Source organism: Dendrobates tinctorius, unplaced genomic scaffold, assembly GCF_039654945.1.
Source record: "Dendrobates tinctorius isolate UK_male_01 unplaced genomic scaffold, ASM3965494v1 ptg000273l, whole genome shotgun sequence".
Classification (NCBI taxonomy): Eukaryota; Metazoa; Chordata; class Amphibia; order Anura; family Dendrobatidae; genus Dendrobates; species Dendrobates tinctorius.
The window spans coordinates 2,943,696-2,949,059 of record NW_027361940.1 but is presented as its reverse complement, the minus strand read 5'-3'; the positions used below and the strand labels follow the sequence as shown (position 1 = coordinate 2,949,059).

The following is a 5,364-nucleotide window of genomic DNA, read 5'->3' as shown; positions in this document are numbered from 1 at the left end:
GTTAACATGGCTAGAAACTGGTTAAAACGTATGCGCATAAAAAAAGCAAACGCATACAAAACGCATGATGCGTTTTTTGTATGCGATTCTATTGCGCACGAAGCGCAGCGCTAAAAAACGCTAATGTGAAACTAGCCTAATAAAGAATTGCTCTTCTTATGTTCCTCGTTTACACTTCTTGACTGTGTCTGTATTTGCTTTATCATGTCAATTCTTGCAGCATTTCTTCACTCATAGAATTCAATGAGAAAATGAAACAAATTGCTGTAAGGCATTTTCGGTGAATAAAACTAACTTTATTAAACATGTACTGTAGACAAAGTAAAAATGTAATCTGCACCCCAAATACACTGCAAAAAATGCAACAATAACGTTGTGAAAACGCAGCATTTTTATTGCTGAGACCAAGTTTTAGCTGCAGAAACAAATGCAGCAAAGACGCAGTGTGTACACATAGTCTAAAGTTATAATACCGTGTTCTACAAGGAACATCAGGATTGAAGCATCTTTACATACACTCCATTAGTTTGGGGTATAAAATCCTGATGACAGGTTTTCTATAAGGCTAAGTTCACACGTAGCGGAATTCCCGTGGAAGTTACAGCGAGAATTCCAGAATTCCATTCCGCGGGAAAATCGCATTTTAAATTCCCGCGATGTTCCCGCAGAAAAACTAGCGATTTGCAAGCGTAATTAGCTTGCAGAATGCTAGCGTTTTCCAAGCAATCTGGAGCATCGCTTGGAGAACTGATTGACAGGTTGGTCACACTCGTCAAACATAGTGTTTGACAAGTGTGACCAACTTTTTACTACTGAACAACAGCAGAAGAAGCAGTGGTGTTACCCGCAGAAAGTGTTCCTGGACCCTGGGTTTCGGCCCACAAAGTCAGGTGCTTTGCTGCCATGTGCCTGATCATGCTGGTGGTGGTCAGGCTGGTAGTTTTGCTACCCCTGCTGATGCGGGCATGGCAGGTGGTGCAAATGGCCTGTTTGAGGCTTTAAAAAACAACCAGACTCAGGAAGACCTAACAGTTGTACTGCCAACTTCCGTCGTGTTGGTGTTACGGGGAATGGTTGCCCGCCTTCTGTCTGCAACCACCACACTGCTTCTTCCTGCCTGTTGGGGTGCTATGCTTGCCTCCAACTGTGTGATGCTGTCCTCTTTCTGCATGTTCTCCTGCTAGGTTGGGTCAGTTACTATATCATCCACCACCTTGTCTTCCACTTCCATACCCTGGTCCTCCTCCTGACTTTCTGGCAATTGTGTCTTATCGTCCACCTCTTGTGACACGTTCCCACCATCGCCTTCGTGTGAACATGGCTGCTCAAATATTTGGGCATCGCTACATGTGATCTCCTCTTGCCCAGCTTCAAGTGGACCGGGTGAGAGGCCCACATCTATAAATGGAAAAGTGAACAGCTCTTTGGCGTGTCCAAGTGTGGGATCAGTTGTCTCCAGGAACTCGGCATGGTGGGAGGAAGGATGAACAGGGTGAGGAATATGCTGTCCAGACTCACGGCTACTCAGACATGACCGTGTGGAAGACAGGGTGCTGGTGGCAAAGTGACTGGAAGCATTATCCGCTATCCAACCGACAACCTTTTGACACTGCTCTAAGTTCAATATTGGTGTTCTGCGATCCCCGAGTAATTCGGACAGGAAGGTCAGGCGAGAACATGTCGGTGTTTGTTGTGGCCCAAGTTCAGCTTGCCCATGGCCTCGGCCTCTGCATGCACCATCACCATCACATCCACTTCCCCGTCCCTTGCCACGCGCCTTGCCCATTTTAAATGGACTACAATATTTTCTACGTTCACTACAAATGGATGAATTGGGAGCGAACTTATATGTGAAATAATTTTAGTTTTTAGCAAACTGGTGTCAATAACTAGGGTAATAGACAGCCAAAACAGCTGAATGAAGGTCTCAAATGCCACAATTTGTCTGAATCCGGAGCTGAATGCAATGTGCAGGGCAGCGGCAGGTCTCTTATAGACCTGATGAGCTGTGCGGTCAGCCAATCACTGTAATACCACAACCAAGAAGGCTGCAGCATTACAGTGCATGGTAGACAATCCCTGCATGTTGATTAGCTTTCTAAAGAGTGCCAAACATGCAGGGTGGGGAGCCAAATTCCCACCTAGCAAACCCGGAAATGCTCGGCTGTGTACCGTGAGTACGTCGATGCTCGGGCGAGTAACGAGCATTACCGAGTATGCTCGCTCATCACTAGTAACCACTTCTTTATTTATCACCCTCTCTTGGTTTTGGCTACAAATACTGACCAAATACTGAACGTGTGTACATTGCCTAATAGCCATAATAAATCAGTCATCTCCCCCCCTGAAGTCCTCCAGACTCCTGGCTGTCAGATGATCTTGCGAGTATTTGTTGCTGTGATCTTGGGCCACATGCAACTTTTTTACCAATTTGGTGCGAAGTGCTTTAGCATGGGTAAAAAAAACACTGCAAAAAAAGAGACTTACACTTTTTTTGTGTCTTCCCCTGGATGTAAGATAAGATATGATAATCCTTTAGGCTGTGTGCCCACGTAGCGATTTTTAATTTTTGCCGTGATTTTCGGCGCGAAAACGCAGCGAAAACGTTAAAAATCGTGTACAGAACGCCCCCCATGCATTCCTATGGCATTCCGCACATGCTGTGCTAATGCTGCGCTTTTTCCCGCGGCGGAATCGCATCGCGGAAAAAATCGCAGCAGGATCATTCTTTTGTGCGGAATCGCAAAGAATTGCCGCGATTCCGCACCCATAGGAATGCATGAGAACCGCTGACTTCCCGCATGTGGCTATGCCCACCATGCGGGAAGTTAAGCGTCTCATGTGCGGTTGGTACCCACGGTGTGGAGGAGAGGAGACTGTGCTCCAGGCCCTGGGTACCATACCCCTGTAAAAAAAAGAATTAAAAATAAAAAAATCGGGGTATATTTACCTTCCGGCGTCCCGCGCTGCATTCCCGGCCTAAGCGTTCCCAGTAATGCCTTGCGGCAACGCCCTGTGATGATGTAGTCTCGCGTGACTAGCGGTCTCGTGAGATCGCTATAGCAACGCGAGACTACGTCATCACAGGTCTCGCAAGGCATTACTGGGAACGCTGTGGCCCGGGAATGCAACGTGGGACGCCGGAAGGTAAATATACCCCGATTTTTTTATTTTTTTTTAGCATTTTAACATTCTATCTTTTAGTATTGATGCCGCATAGGCGGCCTCAATAGTAAAAACCTGGTCACACTTGTCAAACACTATGTTTGACGAGTGTGACCAACCTGTCAATCACTTTCCAAGCGATGCTTCAAATCGCTTGGAAAGTGCTTGAATATCGCACGCGAAAATCGCAGCAAAATCGCGATCATAATCGCGGTGAAATCGCGGTGAAATGGCGCGGAAAAAACTGCGCAATTTCTGGGAAGGAGTCCGGTTTTGGGTGTGCATTTTAACACGCACCGTGGGCACATAGCCTTAATCGTCCCACCATGTGGTGCAATATTAATACACATTCAGATCTATTATTGATTAATGGACAAGAGACGAGGCCATGTCTGCATGGCACAGTGCTTTATACATGAGGGAGGCGAGGAGGCCATGTATGGGCTGAGACTCAGCTGCAATGCACACATATCCCAGTAGTCAATGATGGAGACCCTACCCATCATATAGGGAGAACAGCGGAGGTTAATATGCATTACACATGGCCGTCTGTGGCCTTTAAGGGTATGTTTCCACATTCAGTAAACACTGCGGATTGGACGATGCATACAGCCGCAGTGTCCAATCCACAGCGTCCAGATGTTACAGCATAGTGGATGGGATTTTATGAAATCCCATCCCCACTATGTGTTCAAAGACGCAGGTGGCAGACCTGTGTATACGCACATGCGGCACGTCTTTATAGACCGCAGCATGTCTATTTTTCTGAGCGTCTCCGCAAGATAAATGATACAGTCTATGTATAGGATGCGGTAATTCCGCATGTGTTCAATACACCACGTGGAGACATACTCTTAGAGAGCACTGCATATGAAGATGATGTTTTTTAAGTACCTTGTGAAGAAGGAAATGTTAATAAGTCCTACAAAGATGACATCCTATGTTGCAGTGTGTCTAAAGAAATGAAGAGCTGCAGTGCGGATCTCCTTGGTCTTCACACCATAAATGATGGGGTTTAGAGTTGGTGGGATGAGGAGGTAGAGGTTGGACAGGATCACATGTATGTATGGAGGTATATGACCTATTCTATAAGTTAGGAAGGAAAACAGTCCCAGGGTGTAGAACATGAGGATGATACAAATATGAGATGTACACGTTCCAAAGGCTTTATTCTTGGCGTTCTTAGAAGAAAGTCTCAAAACTGCCCTTAATATCAAGACATAGGATATGGCAATGCATGATATGTCAAATACAATGACTATCAAGACCACGGTTAAGCCATAGGCACTGTTGATGGTGGTGTCGGTACAGGCCAACTTCACAACCGCCATGTGGTCACAGTAAGCGTGAGGGATGTGGTGACTATGACAGTATGGAAGTCTACTGGCCATCCATGGGCAAGGGGTCACTATGATAGTTCCTCTTATCACAAGACCTAGGATCATTTTTCCTATTAATGTGTTGGTTAAAGTACTTACATAGTGAAAGGGATTACAGATGGCAATGTACCTATCAAAGGCCATGGCCATTAGGACTCCAGACTCTAGTGAGGTGAAACAGTGGATGAAGAACATCTGTACAAGGCAGGATAAGAAAGGGATCTCCTTGTGATTGAGCCAGAAGATGCAGAGCATTTTCAGGGCAATGGAACTTGACAGAACCAGATCAGTGAGAGACAAAGTGCAGAGGAAATAATACATGGGACTGTGCAGCCGCGATTCCATCATGACGAGAAACAGCATCAAGAGGTTCCCAAGGACAGCTATGACATACATGAGAAAGATAGGTATTGATATCCACACATGAGAAGATTCGAAGCCTGGTACACCCTCAAGGATGAAGACACTTGTGTAAATGCTGGAGATATTGATGGACATCATCATTCAGTCCAGCATTAATGTGAAGTTATTCAAACCTTGTGTAGATTCTCCATCACAAATATTAACTTTCACATATTTACTTTTATTCTTTTGACTTGAAATTGACATAAAGTTAAAATACAGCTCAAAAAAATTGATAAAAACAAAAGATTTTTCCAGCCAATCCTCAGTGCCACCTGGATGAATATAGGAAAATATAAGAAATGGTGGTACAGCTGTTGATGTCAAGAACGTGAAGATCCTTTGGGTGGAGATTTTTTTCCTTCTCATGAAATTCTGAAGAGGTTGTTTATTTTATGCTTGTTATGTAGATTAACAA

The 5,364-nt window shown here is 44.9% G+C and overlaps 1 pseudogene; it reads right to left on the bottom strand.

Annotated features, from left to right (window-relative positions):
- Nucleotides 1–4,103: 4,103 nt before the first annotated feature.
- Nucleotides 4,104–5,060, bottom strand: LOC141072476 (olfactory receptor 52N2-like; annotated as a pseudogene).
- Nucleotides 5,061–5,364: the final 304 nt, after the last annotated feature.